The sequence below is a fragment of the Bubalus kerabau genome, chromosome 4 (assembly GCF_029407905.1).
Source record: "Bubalus kerabau isolate K-KA32 ecotype Philippines breed swamp buffalo chromosome 4, PCC_UOA_SB_1v2, whole genome shotgun sequence".
In the NCBI taxonomy this organism is placed as follows: domain Eukaryota; kingdom Metazoa; phylum Chordata; class Mammalia; order Artiodactyla; family Bovidae; genus Bubalus; species Bubalus kerabau.
This window is the reverse complement of record NC_073627.1, coordinates 166,376,637-166,395,003: the sequence shown is the minus strand read 5'-3', so window position 1 is coordinate 166,395,003 and position 18,367 is coordinate 166,376,637. Positions and strand designations below refer to the sequence as shown.

The 18,367-nt window shown below is 41.3% G+C and overlaps 1 protein-coding gene across 5 annotated transcripts in view; it reads right to left on the bottom strand.

The window, feature by feature from the left end:
* Positions 1–18,367, bottom strand: part of ZNF462 (zinc finger protein 462) — a 153,775-nt gene that overhangs the window by 96,623 nt on the left and 38,785 nt on the right. Inside the window, exon 2 of one of the 5 annotated variants that reach the window (XM_055579234.1) lies at positions 2,237–2,397. The exons of the other annotated variants lie outside the window; for them this stretch is intronic. The gene's annotated coding sequence lies outside the window, so the exon portion shown is untranslated. The remainder of the gene's footprint in view (positions 1–2,236; positions 2,398–18,367) is intronic. 5 annotated transcript variants of the gene reach the window in all.

The window sequence follows — 18,367 nt, the reverse complement described above, 5'->3', positions numbered from 1 at the left end:
GTATTTTTTTTTTTTTCATGAGCTAAATGGTTATTTGCTTTTTACTACCTACCAATTATAACCTAACAGCTTCTCCAATCTAATTAGGTCATAAAATATTTCTCATGAGATTCTCAAACAACCAACTCTAGATGACAATCCAGTTTCTAGTTTCAAGTTGCACCTTGGTACCTTGATTCACACTAAGGCAACAGAAACACATGTGGTTTGGAAGAAGGGCTTCTAAGGCAGGACCTTCTCTTTTTCCACTTTTCCCCTTTACGAATGTGAAGTGCGTACTTGGGCATAAAAAGCTGGGAAGCTGATTTCGAATAAGGCAAAACTTGCCCTGGCCACCTCTGCCCTGCTATTTACTGTGTGACTGAAAGATACACATAGCTTGCCATAAACTCAATGGAGAGACTCATCATTAAGAAGTTAAAAATGTATTAGAAGGCATGCCCTTCCTATCTTCATGTATATCCTGAATCGAGATACCCAGTTATTATCCTAATGACGGAGTTACTTCACTGAGCTCATGGCAGACTCTACGAAGCCACCGTAATCTAGAACCAGATGTCCAAGCACAAAAGCCACAGCCAAACCTTTCACTACATTGATCGTATTTAGCACCTTCCTATACTTTTATTGTAAAAGATCAATTATTTCTGCAAGGGGAATAAAGTCGAGGAATCTGTCAATGTAGTGAAAGGAGCTATGACAGGAGGATTTTCTCTGAAAGAATGCTCCTGCTGATAGCCTGTGAAAATAACTCCTGGCAAGTCCAGCTCTGGACAGCCTGCGCTCGTAGGGCGAGAGGCACTTATTTACCTTCTCTCCTTTCACCCAGCAGTTTCTCCTTTTTCAATAAACCCTGAACTGTGCACCAGACTTCTTTTCAGCTAACTCAGCCTCCATGTTCCGGGCCACACCAGCTTTTTTCTGTCTCAGCACCAACCCAAATTGTGTGGAAGAGGTTGCTATCAGCTCTGGATCAAATTACAGCCGACACGGACGCCCCACCCCACTTCTCCTTTTCGCACAGCCCATTAGACCTGAAAACAAATTTTTCCATAGTGCAGACGACTCCTGCATTTAGAACACTTCACAGCAAAAAGGCGGATCATCCAGGGTGCGCTCCCCATCCCCCCAGCTTAGTCCTTTCATCTCAGCCAAACAAGCCACAGCTCTGCTGAATGTGTTTATCACACTTTCAAGAGATAGGAGCTCCTGCGTCACTGAAGCTCTAAGTCTCACTAAGCTGCCCTAGTCCTCTGAGCTTTAGGAGCGGCCATTTTAGCTCAGAGCTTCCCCTCCGAGCACAACATGGCTTCTCTGGGATGGATGCTGCCAGGCTGACAGGCAGAGGAAACAGGAGAGGAGCAGTCTGGGCCCCTCCTCTGCCCTCCTCCTCTCAACAAAGAAGGAACTGTTTTCACTCCTTCCCGAAAAAGCAGCACCTTTCTCCTCCTCACATGTCATTCACCAAGGATCTCCCGAAGGTTCTTTTATCCCATGATTGATGGGCTGGTACGTTCATCCCAGCACAGCCCTGGTTACTGCAGGACGTTCCTGGACATGACCCTGTTCTCCAGCAGCCTTTGGGGGTGTGCTGGAGGGGGGGGGAACCTCCAGAATGCCTTGGCTTCTTGGGAGTCGTCCTTCCACACACAGAAGACATACCATCCGACTCTGCTTGCCGGATTCCAAAGTCTAATGACCTTTGTTAATCACCAGCCAGTCTGTCTGCATCAGCAGACCCTGCCAACAGGCACACCCTTCAACACAAAGGCTGTAGCTATTCCTTTTAAAAGAGGTTCTCTGAAAGCTCCATTGTGTAGCCGAGAGGAAAACAAAATCTCTTCCCTTCAAAACTTCAAGCCTTTAGAAATAATGTAACAGAAGGCTTTCTGCTGTCTGTCTTTTGGAAAGTTTGAGCCTCCTTCTCACTACATCCACCCAAAAAATGACAGTTCTGCCCAAGGAAAGCAGGACACCTTTGGCATTAAGTCATCCACCCCGAGATGAAATTCATCTCTCCACACGGGTCTCTAATATCTTGGTGTCTTCCAAAGCTGTTATCAAGGATTCAGACTTCACTGGATGCAAACACAAATCAACAGCCTTCTTGTTCTGCTACAAAGGAGATTAAAGGGTTAGGAGATCAGAAAAAAAAAAGGCCCTGATTTGGAAAAAGAAGAGATGATGAAAGTGATTTCCTAATGGGTTCTAGCTTTAATGTTGTTGCAGACTCTACCTCAAAAATAGCGCAGAGCCTTAGAAGAGGTTAATCTCCAGGCTGCCGAGAGAACCAGCGTCAGGTACAGCTGAACGGCCTTCAATCTGATGTCCTGAAATGAGGATGTAGCCTCCTCTGAAAGGCATTTTGTCTTTGTGCACACATTGCTCCTGGAGACACTGACAGAAGAAGAAAACAGAAATTGCCAGCATGGCCTCAACAATCAAAGACACAGAGACTTGATGTGTTTATGAGACTGAGGATGGACACATGGGCAAGAAGCGAGAGGAGGAGGAGATGGAAAAGGGGAGGAGAGAGACAAAGAAAGCCGGACCTGAGGATGACCCATTCATCAACCCAAGGATGTTTTTGCAGCAGATGGTAATCCTCTGAGAAACCAACAACAAAGATGGGAACAAAGATGAGAAATACACCCTTGCATATTTGACTGTTTCATCAACCGAGAAAGAACAGCAACCCTAAAAGGCTAAACCAGACACTGATAGCTACCAAATGATGGTTTAAAGTTAACAGCCTTGATCTCCTATCTACTTACTTTATTTAAAAATACAGCTGTGATAATGAGATTATTAGCAATATTTTTTTTTCCCACTGACCAAATCAGCAAAATCAAAAGCAGAAGAGAAAGCTTCTGAACTAACTAGAAAGAAATGCTATTTCAAAAGGTCATGAGATGAATCTACAAATCAAACAAGCACCCCCCACCCACATCTCCTACTCTCAGTGCAGTATCTCCAGACCATTCAAGGTCAAACAGGCATCGGAAGACTAGACTCCCAACACCATCCATGACGATGTCTTGGCAGGCAGATGAATATGGGTTTGTTCCCAAATAAGCTAACACCTAATGTGATTAGTCCTCCTAATGTGAAACCTCTCAATTCAGTCAGTCAGTTCAGTCGCTCAGTCGTGTCCAACTCTTTGCGACCCATGAATTGCAGCACACCAGGCCTCCCTGTCCATCACCAACTCCTGGACTTCACTCAAACTCACGTCCATTGAGTCGGTGATGCCATCCAGCCATCTCATCCTCTATCGTCCCCTTCTCCTCCTGCCTGCAATCCCTCCCAGCATCAGAGTCTTTTCCAATGAGTCTACTCTTTGCATGAGGTGGCCAAAGTACTGGAGTTTCAGCTTTAGCATCATTCCTTCCAAAGAAATCCCAGGGCTGATCTCCTTTAGAATAGACTGGTTGGATCTCCTTGCACTCCAAGGGACTCTCAAGAGTCTTCTCCAACACCACAGTTCAAAAGCATCTATTCTTCAGAGCTCAGCTTTCTTTGCAGTCCAACTCTCATATCCATACATGACCACTGGAAAAACCATAGCCTTGACTAGATGGGCCTTTGTTGGCAAAGTAATGTCTCTGCTTTTCAATATGCTATCTAGGTTGGTCATAACTTTCCTTGCAAGGAGTAAGTGTCTTTTAATTTCATGGCTGCAGTCACCATCTGCAGTGATTTTGGAGCCCCCCAAAATAAAGTCTGACACTATTTCCACTGTTTCCCCATCTATTTCCCATGAAGTGATGGGACCAGATGCCATGATCTTAGTTTTCTGAATATTGAGCTTTAAGCCAACTTTTTCACTCTCCTCTTTCACTTTCATCAAGAGGCTCTTTAGTTCCTCTTCACTTTCTACCATAAGGGTGGTGTCATCTGCATAGCTGAGGTTATTGATATTTCTCCCAGCAATCTTGATTCCAGCTTGTGCTTCTTCCAGTCCAGTGTTTCTCATGATGTACTCTGCATATAAGTTAAATAAGCAGGGTGACAATATACAGCCTTGACGTACTCCTTTTCCTATTTGGAACCAGTCTATTGTTCCACGTCCAGTTCTAACTGTTGCTTCCTGACCTGCATATAGGTTTCTCAAGAGGCAGGTCAGATGGTCTGGTATTCCCATCTCTTTCAGAATTTTCCACAGTTTATTGTGATCCACACAGTCAAAGGCTTTGGCATAGTCAATAAAGCAGAAATAGATGTTTTTTCTGGAACTCTCTTGCTTTTTCCATGATCCAGCAGATGTTCACAATTTGATCTCTGGTTCCTTTGCCTTTTCTAAAACCAGCTTGAACATCTGGAAGTTCACAATTCACGTATTGCTGAAGCCTGGCTTGGAGAATTTTGAGCATTACTTTACTAGCGTGTTAGATGAGTGCAATTGTGCGGTAGTTTGAGCATTCTTTGGTATTGCCTTTCTTTGGGATTGGAATGAAAACTGACCTTTTCCAGTCCTGTGGCCATTGCTGAGTTTTCCAAATTTGCTGGCATACTGAGTGCAGCACTTTCACAGCATCATCTTTCAGGATTTGAAATAGCTCCACTGGAATTCCATCACCTCCACTAGCTTTGTTCGTAGTGATACTTTCTAAGGCCCTCTTGACTTCACATTCCAGGATGTCTGGCTCTATGTGAGTGATCACACCATCGTGATTATCTGGGTCGTGAAGGTCTTTTTTTGTACAGTTCTTCTGTGTATTCTTGCTACCTCTTCTTAATATCTTCTGCTTCTTTTACGTCCATCCATACCATTTCTGTCCTTTGTCGAGCCCATCTTTGCATAAAATGTTCCCTTGGTATCTCTAATTTTCTTGAAGAGATCTCTAGTCTTTCCCATTCTGTTGTTTTCCTCTACTTCTTTGCACTGATCGCTAAAGAAGGCTTTCTCATCTCTTCTTGCTATTCTTTGGAACTCTGCATTCAGATGCTTATATCTTTCCTTTTCTCCTTCGCTTTTCGCTTCTCTTCTTTTCACAGCTATTTGTAAGGCCTCCCCAGAAAGCCATTTTGCTTTTTTGCATTTCTTTTCCATGGGGATGGTCTTGATCCCTGTCTCCTGTACAATGTCCCAAACCTCTGTCCATAGTTCATCAGGCACTCTACCTATCAGATCTAGTCCCTTAAATCTAGTTCTCACTTCCACTGTATAATCATAAGGGATTTGATTTAGGTCATACCTGAATGGTCTAGGCTCTAGACTATTCCAATTTTCCATGACTCTGCATTACTACTGATTACCATTGGTTGGTTTGTTCACTTTACATTTATAGGCTGGGTGTTTCACGAGGTGGGATTTTGATGGAAAACTCAAAACCCAACTTTCATGTTGGATAAACTCTTGAAGACATTTTTAAGGAAAATCCAGAGATCTTGTGAAAGGTTGGGAATACACACTTGAGAATAGGGAAATGGAAAGAATGGCCAGTGGCTGTTCTTTCTCAATCTTAACAACAGCAATTGCCAATTTATTTACAAAACAAATTGACTCAAAGACATAGTAAATAAACTTATGGTTACCAAAAGGGAAAGGGGAGTGGGGGGAAGGATAAATTAGGAGTTTGAGATTAGCAAATTACTATATATGAAATAACAAAGTCCTACTGTACAGCACAAGGAAATATGTCCAATATCTTATAATAAACTCTAACGGAAAAGAATTTGAAAAGGAATATATTTTATATATATATATAATATATATATGTATAACTGAATTGCTTTCTGTATGTCAGAAAGTAACACAACATTGTAAATCAACTATACTTCAATTTTTTTAAATCACCGATTTTAATTTCTACCATCTGCCCACCATGTTCTGTGTTTACAATCCCCAGGAGCTGATTATGCCTCTGTTTTCCTCCTGTGAAAGTGAAAGGTTACATTCCAGGGGTTCATCCTGGGTCCTCCCCACTCACTGCCAGACCCAACAGGAGAAGGGAGGCACCCTGGGTTGCTGGAGGGTGCTTCCACAATCCTGCCCCCACCAACCTGCACCCAGGTCAGGCTGGGGAGCACTGTTCTCCAAGCTTGCATGCAGCATGAGTATTTTTAGTCAAAATCCCCACTGTCTCCAGGAAGTGTCCACGTGAAAACGTGCAGGCCTTGTCTGGACCTACACTGTTCCCGGACTGAAGGACTGCAGACCAGAAATAAAGCCGTGAAGCGCTGCAGCCCCAGGGATTCAGGAGCAACTAATTATATGCTTCAAAGCCTCTGAGAAATAGAACCAGAAACACCGTAAGATGCCTTTCCTCTGTCCACTCCAGAAACCCAGTTTCATTTATAAGACGCTGAACTTCCCAGTTCTCCTGAATCATAACTCTAAGAAAAGGCTTTAGTGAGCACCTGTTGTCTGTGCTTTTACTTTCTCCTTTCCTATGAATGGAAAAACCAATTACCCAAGGTCAGGTCGTGGAAGGCATAAACTTTGGAACTGTTCAGCTGGAAGACAGAAAAATCAGAAACTTCAAAGATCATTCCACAATGCAAATGTATTTGAGATCAGAAACTGTTGCTATGAGGAGGTTAAAGAGCTGAGGGATGTTTTGGGAGGTTAACACCTTTCATTTCAAGCCCCAAGAACATGGTTTGGGAAGAAAGCAGAATTTTCATGCTTAGGCTGAAAAATGAGGGGGAAAAAAATCACTAATCCACTTGTATGTGTGGGTTGCTACTTTCAGCAACAAGGTGTGTTGTGTATCACTACTTATCATTTACCCTTGTAATAGTCCAAGTGGTAGTGCTAATAATTTAAAAATCATTTAAAGCATCTTTCCAACCAGGAGTGTTCCAAGAAATGGAGGTAAAACCTTCTTTCAGGAACAGTTGTTATGGAACCATACTTACAAATGCAAATACAGAATATGTGTGTGTATACACACACACACACACCCCAGAGCCCATGCATGCCCATATACACACACATATATCATAGGGTGCTTGTTCTCTACACATACATATATACATATGTGTATGTAGATATAAAATAACTTTCTTGATTTAATTTGAACTCAGACATGGGCATGTGCCCTCCAAATTTAACAGGCGTTCTGTTACAACACTTCCGAATAATTACCAATGACATACATATTCTTCCTATGGTATAGTGATTTAACAAAATAATAAGCCAGCAAAATAAACCAACAAAGAACTTTCAACAAGCTACCTCCATCAATCCCACATTTGCTACAACTATAGATTCTGGCTCACCATGTGGTGTCTTCAGATGTCCTATCCAGTGTTTATACTGCTTGCTACATGATCTAAGCAGTTCTGTGTACTCTTGGCAATTCACCACACTAATGAAAGGTTTAACATATCAGGAAGGATAAATAATTAAGGAATTCAGAAGGGAGACACAGCTGTTCCTCAAAACCAAATTTTCAGAAGAGAAAGGATTAATTTGCAATCACATATGTAACCCTCAAGATGAGACAGAATTTAAATAGCAGCAGAGAAATACTAGGTGACCCTGAATGCTGCCAATGCCCATGGATGGCCTCTGTTTCATGTGGTTGGCCTGGTGCATCTCCAGGACAAAGTCTGAAACAGACAGTCCGCAGGTTAATAACCCCAGCCCCCTCCCCACCAAGGATGCTAGTCTTCAGGTTCTCTCTTATTTTAGCTTTGTTCTCCTGAATCAAGTTTTCAAGTTTTACAGAGCATGTTGAAGTAGTATTTCATAACAGGTACCTTGGGGATCATTATTCAAATGAGATGATTTAATCCAAGTGACCCCCCCTCCAAAGTATCAGATATGTAAACAAGAAGCCATTCTGAGTGATCTGTTATGAAAGCAGGTAGTGAGTGTCTAATACAGAAAGAGATAGTACATACCTTCTGGAGAATTCATGCATTCCTTTGCAATGATATAAGGCTAATTGAGGCCAACAGGCCAATAGGCAGCCTGCCAGCTCTCCTGTCCTTAGAAAAGGAAGCGTGTGATTTGAACAAGGAGATAAAAGAGGAGAGAAGGGACTAGAAAAGAAAGGGAGGAAGCAGGGTGGTATCTCAGGAGCTTTAGACTTCATTGTCTGGGAAGGGGAACCTGCAGTTCGCCAGATAAATCCTGTTCTGAGAAGCGTCTCAACAATATTCTCCTTGAGAAACAAAACAAATGAAGACGCCTCCACATGCTAAAATTCTCAAAAGGCAACCATGACAAATGAGATCCCGGCTCATTTTGTTCTTCCAAATGACAGAAAACTATTCTCTGGATTGAATGAATTCTCTGAAATGTCATGAGTCCATCTGGAAGTTCCTTGGAAACTCTGAAGACATTCTTGTCTGAGACCAAGAAAGACCCGATTTCTTGCCTCTAAAGCCAAACCTCGCCCCAGTGGCGGAGACAGAGAATCACGGTGTTCCTTCATAGACTCTTCAGAATGCTGGCTGCATTTCCACAGGCACTTTGCACACTACAAGAACTCTCATTATAAAAATTGTAAAATTAAAGGGAAGTTGCAGATATGCTGCTGGGTCTTCATTACAGAACTGATTAAGACGCAGAGTAAGCACAAGCTGCATTCAAAGACATCTTCCACATCATGAAAGACCAAACCACGCTCTGAGCAGCTCCTCTGTGGGTTTGAAGGTCTCTGTGACCACAGGCCTTGAGCATGTCTTCAGGGCCAGATCTGTGCCTGGCCCAGGAAGTCTGGCCAACTCCACAAAGTCTAAATTCTACAGTTTCAGTGAGTGAAATGGAGAAGGAAATGGCAACCCATTCCAATATTCTTGCTGGGAAAATTCCATGGACAGAGGAGCCTGGCAGGTTACAGTCCATGGGGTCACAAAGAGTCAGACACGACTGAGATGAATACACACACAGAGTGAATGAATCCAGAAACCGTTTGAACAACTTACCTTGCTCCCTATTACTTTTGGTGAAAAACAAAACAAAATGAAAGGATCTATGGCTTTTGAAAGTATATGGAAGTATAAGAACCTTTTGTATTTGAGGGAAAGCCCACAAAAATCCCAGTTTAATCCCTGCAAGACTTATTCATGGCTTTGTGCTCATGGTTCGCTCAGAAAATTCAGACAAGTCACTTCTTTAAATGAGAATTGCCCCAAGAATGCCTCTATCTGTGGTACACAAAGCCCTGACTCACGCAATGCAATGACCTTTCCAGTCTTTCTTATATTTGACAAAATATAATCACACCCTAGTTCCTGATCTAACTACCTGTCAGGATGAAAGCCCTAAGCAGATTGCTTTCTAGAAAGGTAAACAGTGGCTGGGCTTGTGTGAATCATGAATTGTGAACACTCTGAAGTCCTCCTGTTCATGAAGATTGTGATTTCTTTCTTTCTCCCCTTGGTTTCCACCTCAATCAGAAATCATTAGAAGGTTGTCTTTCCTCTTATTAAACTAACCAACTAGCCCATTCAGATCCACTGGTTCTCCCACCCTTATTCCAGGAAAATAGGAAAAACAAACTATGTGTTTATGTATGGATTTGGCAGATACCCAAGAATTAGGAATATATATATTTTTAATGATAGCTAAGGAATTTAAATAGATGGGGAAACAATGGAAACAGTGAGACATTTTATGTTTTTGGGTTTGAAAATCACTGCAGATGGTGACTGCAGCCATGAATTTAAAAGACGCTTGCTCCTTGGAAGGAAAGCTATGATCAACCTAGACAGCATGTTAAAAAGCAGAGATATTACTTTACCAACAAAGATCTGTCTAGTCAAGGCTATGGTTTTTCCAGTGGTCATGTATGGATGTGAGAGTTGGACTATAAAGAAAGCTGAGCACCAAAGAATTGATGCTTTTGAACTGTGGTGTTGGAGAAGACTCTTGAGACTCCCTTGGACTGCAAGGAGATCCACCAGTCCATTCTAAAGATCAGTTCTGAGTGTTCATTGGAAGGACTGATGTTGAAGCTGAAACTCCAATTCTTTGGCCACCTGATGCAAAGAAGTGACTCACTGGAAAAGACCCTGATGCTGGGAAAGATTGAAGGTGGGAGGAGAAGGGGATGACAGAGGATGAGATGGTTGGATGGCATCACCAACTCAATGGACATGAGTTTAAGTAAGCTCCAGGAGTTGGTGATGGACAGAGAAGGCTGGCATGCTGCAGTCCACGGGGTTGCAAAGAGTCGGACACGACTAAGCGACTGAACTGAACTGAACTGAAGGAATTTCTTTTCTCTTGTAATCTTCAATCTACTCTCACCAAGTAAGTTTACTTGCTGCACCTCAAGAACTTCTAAGCAGAAAGTTAAGACATTTGTCTGCCAACACAACAGAATTTTCTTTTTTATCACCATGTGAAAACACTACAGTGGCCCAGGCACTTGACCAAGCCCCACATTCCATAAATCCTTAATGATAAATCTCACTTTGCAACAAACTTTTCAGCTTATTCACTATCGAGCCGCTCAAAAAAAAAAAAAAAAAAAAGACAAGGATACAGAAATGCCTCTCCAACAAGTAAAAGAATTCGTTCTCAGCAGGTGTGACAACCTCTCCTCCCACCTTCACCTTGAACAAGTCTTTGGAAGCGTTTACTTGGACTATTCGCTAAATGAAGAGATTAGACTATGATAGTCAACCTTTTTGTACAATGGGAGGGTTTTATAAAATTTTCTTCTCACAGTTTGAAAGATTTTTTTCTGACTTAATTCATCCTTCGCTTTTTATTATACTCAGAGACAAATAAATGCCCTGTTTTATATGGCTGACTCCTCCTCATGCAGTTCTGGGCTCAAAGTTCTAGGAGCTTCCTCACAAGTCCATCGAACTAGCCCGCTTTCCCTACTCCCATGAAACCGAGTCCCCATCCACCACTCTGACCGTACTCACATCCTCTCTACCATGGTATGCTGCCTTGTAAGTTGCTTCACTGCGGCTATGACACCCGTGGGGTCTCCCTCTGCAAGAACAGAGGCCTGAGAGCAGGCCTGTCTATTTACATGGGTATTTTCAGCACTGGAGACAATTCACACCACGGGTACTCAGCAAATGCGTTGAATGAATGAACAAATGAATGAATGAAGCAGACCTTAGGAATGACTGGATTCCAATCGAACATAAAAAGATTGGCCATGAGAGTTAGAGTCTTCTTCTGTCCTACGCTGTCATAGAGCAGTGGTCGCAAGAAGGGGCAATCTTGCCCCCACAGACTGCAGCCCAGGAATATTTCGAGACATTTTCAGTTCTCACAACTGGCTGAGGAGGTGGTGTTACTGGCATCTAATGGGGAGAGGTCAGGGATGTTGCTAAACATCCTACAATGCACAGGACAAACCCCGTAAGAAAGAATGATCTGGTTCAAAATGACAAAAATGGGGAGGCTGGAAACCCTGTCACGAGTGGTCTTGAGGTATTTTCAGTTTCTGAATATAAGCCACCTGCCTTCATAAGCCTTTCATGTGGTCCTGGCCGGGGAAACTCTGGACTAGATGTTCAGCAAGCTCAAATATTCTATGATTCTATGATTCATAATGACTTCAGCAGCCTTCCTGTCCTATGATTTTATTTTTCTGATTTGGGCATTTTACTATAAATGTTTCAAGAAAAATCCAACATTAAGGCATGCTACTGGTCCATCTTTCTTTAGTGATAAGCCCCTTGCACTGATGATGACCCTATGGGTTTTGTGGATAAGGGCTTAACATCATTAAAAATTGTCAAGTCCTGAAGTTAGCACACGGCGTCCAACTAAAATTTCTATGAAAAATATCATGCACACTTTCTCTTCTCCAACATAAAAAAATATCTTCTCTCAAAGTGATGGGGCCCCAGGCTAATCAAAATCACTCTTCAAAGGATAAGTACTATGTTCCTTCTGGTTCTTATATCCTCAGGGTCCAGCATAGATCTGGCCCTCCCTGACATGACCTGTGGGATGAAAGAGTGTACGCATGCCTGCATTCCAGGAGGAAATTAAACCAGTGGTACCAACACAAACTAAACATTTAGGAAGCTAAGCAATTCCAGAGAGCTTCCATGACCAGAAAAGCAAAATAAAACTTAGCACCATATGATCCTGCCCCCAGTCAGCTAATAAAGTTCATGAAGCCACATCACAGTGCTTGGCTGACGACTGAGATAGGAAGACTTCTAAGTTCCCACTTGTTCATCATATGTGAAGAGGCCATCTTACTTTCCTCACTATCTGAGGGACTTCCCTGGTGGTCCAGTGGGTAAGAATCCACCTGCCAGTGCAGGGGACTGGACTATCCCTGGTTTGGAAAGATTCCACACGCCTTAGGGCAGCTAAGCCCATGTGCCGCTACTACTGAGCTTGCGCTCTAGAGTCCGTGCTCAGCAACAAGAGAGGCCACTGCAACGAGAAGCCTGCAGACCACAACCAGAGCGTAGCCCCCGCTCACCACAACTAGAGAAAGGCCACATGCAGCAACGAAGACCCCGTGCAGCCAAATAAGGAAACAAAAAGGATCAAATGGGAGAAGGTACTCTGGTGACACCATTCCACCACGTATTTCTAACACTGCTCAGCTCCCCTGAACTGATGTGACACCTGGAATCATCACCTGGGTCTTCACTGGACTGTCTGGTTGCCTGCTGCTGCTGCTGTTAAGTCGCTTCAGTCGTGTCCCACTCTGTGCGACCCCATGGACTGCAGCCTACCAGGCTCCCCCATCCATGGAATTTTCCAGGCAAGAGTACTGGAGTGGGTTGCCATTTCCTTCTCCAGTCTGGTTGCCTACACTCCACCAAAAAACCTTTCAATTCTTGTTTGCAAAGATTCTGGAAACCCAGAGGAACCATTCTCCCCTGTAGCTCAAAACTGTATAAACCTTTTCAGTAGAGGGAACTATCATGTTGGTCAAAACAATCATTCAGGATTTTTCTGTAAGGTGGTACAGAAAAATCTAAATGAACTTTTTGGCCAATGCAATATAACAACATTAGACAAAAGCAGAGTTTCTCAAGCTCTTCCCTGGTGGCTCAGAGGGTAAAGAATCTGCCTGCAATGCAGGAGACCCAGGTTTGATCCCTGGTTCAGGAAGATCCCCTGGGAGGAAGGAAATGGCAACCCACTCCAGTATTCTTGCCTGGATAATTTCATGAACAGAGGAGCCTGGCGGGCGATAGTCCATGGGGTCCCAAAGAGTTGGACATGACTGAGTGGACTAACACTTTAGAGTTTTCTCTCCTTGGCTTCTCTAAAAATATTGCAACAATAAATTATGAGAGGAGATCTCAAAGACCATTTAGTCCAACATGGCCCAATATTTTCATTTTTTAGCTTGTGAAACTGAAGGTCTCAGGAAAATTAGTCTGCCCAAGGTTTCTGGAACATATTCTCTGGAGCAGGAGGAAAAAAAATCTGTTGAATTCCATAATTTGGGAAAGGAAATCAGCAGTGAAAATGCTCTATAAATGTTATTCAGTTCATTAATAGCTATTCACACTTGAAGTCCATACTCCATATATTCTCACTAACAGGAGTGTTTCTTCACTGAGGAGGCAGATTCCAGCATAACCCCCAGTGTCTCCTCCACTCTGAATTCTATACTCAGGAGCTTAACTGAAAAGGTGCAAAATCCATCGTCTGCAGTTTGACTGTTCAAAGATCTTCTTAGGCATGCAAACAGTGTGCCCCTGCTTTGGAAACACATTTGGAAGCCTGAAAGTTGCTGACAAAGGTATACACAGAAGGACGAGAGCTATAACACTGAATTATCTTCCCTCAGAATCCAACCTCGTAGAATCAGAACAAGGTTATGTAGTAGCTTTATGCCCGCCAAATCTACCCCATGAGAAACATCGTCTTGTTTCTTATGGAAAATGTGCTCTGCCAACAAAGTCACTGAAGAGGCTGGCTGAATGAGTCTTAGGGGTATCTGGAAATATCAGGGTCAGTTCATTTAAACAAAGGGGAAGAGCAGTCAGTCCTCCAAACGACTGGCAGGAAAGCTTTCTCCTTGTGGCACAGCTAGTAAGTGGCTCAGACCGATAATTCCAGACTATTGGTGAAGCCATCACTCCAAATTATGTTATCATGTCCTAGAACCAACCACAACTTAGAATATTTCACCATGTTTACTAATACCATATATATTAAGTATATAGATTTATCTATATTCCTAATAGATCTCTCTATCCATTTGTTGGATATGAAAACCTAAATGTGGACTTCCCTGTTGGCTCAGTGGTAAAGAATTTGCCTGCCAATGCAGGAGACACAGATTCGATCTCTGATCCAGTAAGATCCCACATGCCACGGAGCAACTAAGCCCAGGAGCCACAACCACTGAGCCCAGGCGTTACATCTACAGAAGCCCAGGCTCTCTAGAGCCCATGTTCCACACGAGAAGCCGCTGCAATGAGAGGTCTGCGTACCGAAACTAGAGTGGCCCCCATTCGCAGCAAACAGAGAAAGCCCATGTGCAGCAACAAAGACTCAGAACAGCCAAAAATAAATTTAAAAATTTTTTAAAAGCTAAATGTATCCAAAAGGCCAGAAATCATCTTTAACTTTTCAAATATTCCCTGTAAAATCTCTTAGGAAAGGGTCCCTTATCATAATGAAAAGAATGACTTGGAAATCAGGAAGATGCTGAGATCTCCATGTTTGTCCGTGTTTTTCTTCCCATAGAATACTTGCATGGACATTTTGAAGATCCACGTAATTTTCATCCTTTAAGTAAATGATTCTCAAAGAGAGGTCCCTAGACCAGCAATATCATCATCCGCCAAGAATTCATTAAGAATGGAATTTCTCATGTTCCACTCCAGACTCAGTGAATCAGAAACTCTGGGGTAGGGCCCACAATCCATATTTTTAACAAGCCCTCAGGGTGATTTTGATGCTCACTCCAGTTTTAAGATAAAGCTCAACTTTTCCTTCCAGTCCCTGAGACCACCAGCTAAAATGCTGAGTTTCCTTCTCTTTGCACTGGGAATCCTACTTACAAGGGCTGTTGATTGAGTGAATATGATAATAGCTATGCAGTCTTTAAAGAGCCTAGGAGAGGACTCATGTTTGCAAATATTTCACTTCTTATTTAGCAATTACTGGGAAAATACTAAGTTGTAGAATCGAGCATCAGAAGTTAGTAAGAGCACACCCGTAAAAAACAAAGTTAATATCTGTGAAAGAATGAACACTGTGGCCAAGACAATGCTGATACTGATATTCATCTCACTGAATAATTTCAAACCATTCATGACATGGTGTCCTTGATATTTCTAAAGTGGGATGTGGCAATCCACAAAGGAAAGAATTGGAGTGCTTCATCCAAAAAATACAAAGAGTTGGGTAAATCCTGAGGACCCTAGACTCTTCCATGACAGGAAGCTTTCTTAGTAAACAAAATCTTACTAGAAAACACTTTCAAACTTGGAGTGGTTATTTGATTATCACACTAAAGCTGCAGTTCTGAGTTAAATCTGTTGTAAGAATCAACATTTGAAAACATAAATGTGTTTGGAAATCCCTCAAAAGAAGGGTATGTGCTTTCAGCTGACCAAGGGACTTCCAGAAAAAAAAAAAGGTGGCTAACTGTCTCAAATTACAAACAAAGGCTTGAGTAAAGGAAAAGAAAGAGGAAAATATAAACAAAGAAAAAAAATTGCCCACCCCAAACCAGTAGATCCACTGGACCCTCAAATCAAAAGCAGGATTTAAAACTTAGAATCACAGAGTTCATCAACTGTGTCGTACCAATGCATCTAACCAGGACCTTTGTAGATTGCTGAAGGCTACAGAAGAAAGACAAGCCATCAACACCCAGATTCAGGTTGTGAAAGCAGAAGTAAGCAGGACTTCAGAACGAAATTTAAGATACTACCCTCCTTACTTGGAAGGCAAAAGAAAGTTCTCAGAGGTATATCCTAATTAAATATAAGTTAGGAAAAAATGAACTGAGGTCAAAAAAAAGTGAAAGAAACATGGCATGGAAAAGACCAATGAACAATCTATTTTGAAAGAACAGGGCACAGAAGAATAATATATAAAACAACAGATAATATAAAAGAAGATATCAAAGATAAGGTGATAAAACATCAGAATGAGATAAAAGAGAAGCTGGCAGTTGAAGAAAGAAACTGACAACAAAAATAATATCACTGCAGAACCAATAAATACATTAAAGTAATAAGAGGCAAAATCCACAAACCAAAAACAGAGTTGATGATATGGAAAACAGTCTTCAAAACACTGCACAAAATGCAGAGGAAAAGGACAAGTAGATGAAAGCAAACAGAGAAGATGACAGATAAGAGGGCTTGAAAACACAGACCCAACATACAGATAAAAGGTATTCTCGAAGTAGACAGCAAAACAAAAGATGCTCAAATCCGTGATGGAAACTAACTTCCTTGAAATAAAGGAATATCTGATGTTCCAAAGAAAAGTAACAGAATCATCAAAATTGAGACATTCTGGTAAAGTTACAGTTTTCTAGGATAAACACTGATTTCCATAAAGTCAAGATTTTTAGTCAATTGCAGGGAGATAAGTCCAGACAGCCACAGAGTTCTTCCCAGTAACTTTCAATGATGGAAAGAAGTGAGTGGATGTCTACAGAGAAAGAGCATGATCAGAGTATTCATTTCCCAACTGAATTTGCAACCATGTATAAAAGTAATAATAAAAAAACCCCACATTTTCCAATCAGCATGGTAAGAGAATGCAGCACTTAGTGAGTTTTCTTCAGAATCTATTTCTATTCAGTGATGTAGTATATCCAAGGGAAAGTTCAAAATCAAGATCTCAAGAACAGGGAATTTAGAGGTAAGGAAAGGATGTGAACACTGAATCCACTTACATTAAAAACAAAGACTGATCAATTTATAATAATTACAAAACAAAATTACAATCCCTTCAGGGGAACAATTATAATAACAATAGGTTATTCCATATAATAATAACAATAAAATTATATAGAATTGGGAATCCTCAAGCATAACAACAAAAATAAAGATGTGGGGGTGAAGAGGCCTTAGAAGATAAACAGATGTGGGAGAACATTCTCAAGTCTCACAGAAGGATATATACAAATATGTGATAGCATTCTTTCTAGAGTTTATAAACAGAGGTGTTAAAGTTAAAATTTTAATTAATAATAAAAATAAAAATTGACTGCATAACTTTTAATTTCTTTTTGATCAAAGAAAACACAGCCCATGGAGTAAAAAACAGAGAACAAAGGAAAGTGCATAGAAATACACAAGTACATGCAAAAAATTAATCAGAATCAAGTACAGAAGATAAACCATAAATGTGAACTGGACAATGACTATGGAAAATATTCCAAGACTAGATTCAAAAACAAACTCCAAATGCATTTTGTCTACAAGGGACACACATATAGCAAAATGACACAAATGCTTTAAAATTATGGTCAAAGTATATCAAGAAAAGAAAAGTAGGGATATTGATAAATATTAATCATGGTTCAATTCAAGATAAAAAAGCCTATAAGCTTAGCTTCAAATTTTTGTAAAAATAGAGAGAGAAAATAACAACAAATGTAGAAGAAAATAAATTCTATTTTTAAAAGTTTAAAAGTGAATATTCAGGGAATTCCCTGCCTGTCCTGTGGTTAGGACTTCACCCTTTCACTGTAGGGGGTACAAGTTTGATCCCTGGTCAGGGAACTAAGATCCTACATGCCATGTGGCATAGCCAAAAAAAAAACCCCAAACGTGAATATTTAATAATGTAAAAAATTATGTAAAAAAAAAATCACAATGAAGATTGATCATGAATATTTATGCCTCCAACAGCACCAACTGGAGAAAGAAAAAAAAGGTGATACAAGAAGAAACAGACGTTAAGTTCTTAATATGTTAAATGGAGAAAGAAAACTAAGGATAGAATTAACAGAATTAATAAAATTGAGTTGAGATACATTTCAAATTCTGTATCGTGTAAACAGGAAGCACATCTTCATTTCAAGCAAGTATGATACATTTACCCCACTCCAGTACTCTTGCCTGGAAAATCCATGGGTGGAGGAGCCTGGGGGGCTGCAGTCCATGGGGTCGCTAAGAGTCGCACACAACTGAGAGACTTCACTTTCACTTTTCACTTTCATGTTTTGGAGAAGGAAATGGCAACCCACTCGAGTGTTCTTGCCTGGAGAATCCCAAGGACAGGGGAGCCTGGTGGGCTGCCGTCTATGGGGTCGCACAGAGTCAGACACGACTGAATCGACTTAGCAGCAGCAGCAGCAGCATGACACATTTACAAAGGTTTTCAAATGCCCATGGAGGCTTACAAGTGTCTATAATGCCAGAATTAAGAGATAATAAATTACAAATAGAAAAAAAGTAGTCTATCATTTCTATTTACACTGCAGCAAAACCTGGGGATAAAAGAAAACTAGAAATTCCAAACACTTGAAAAAAAATC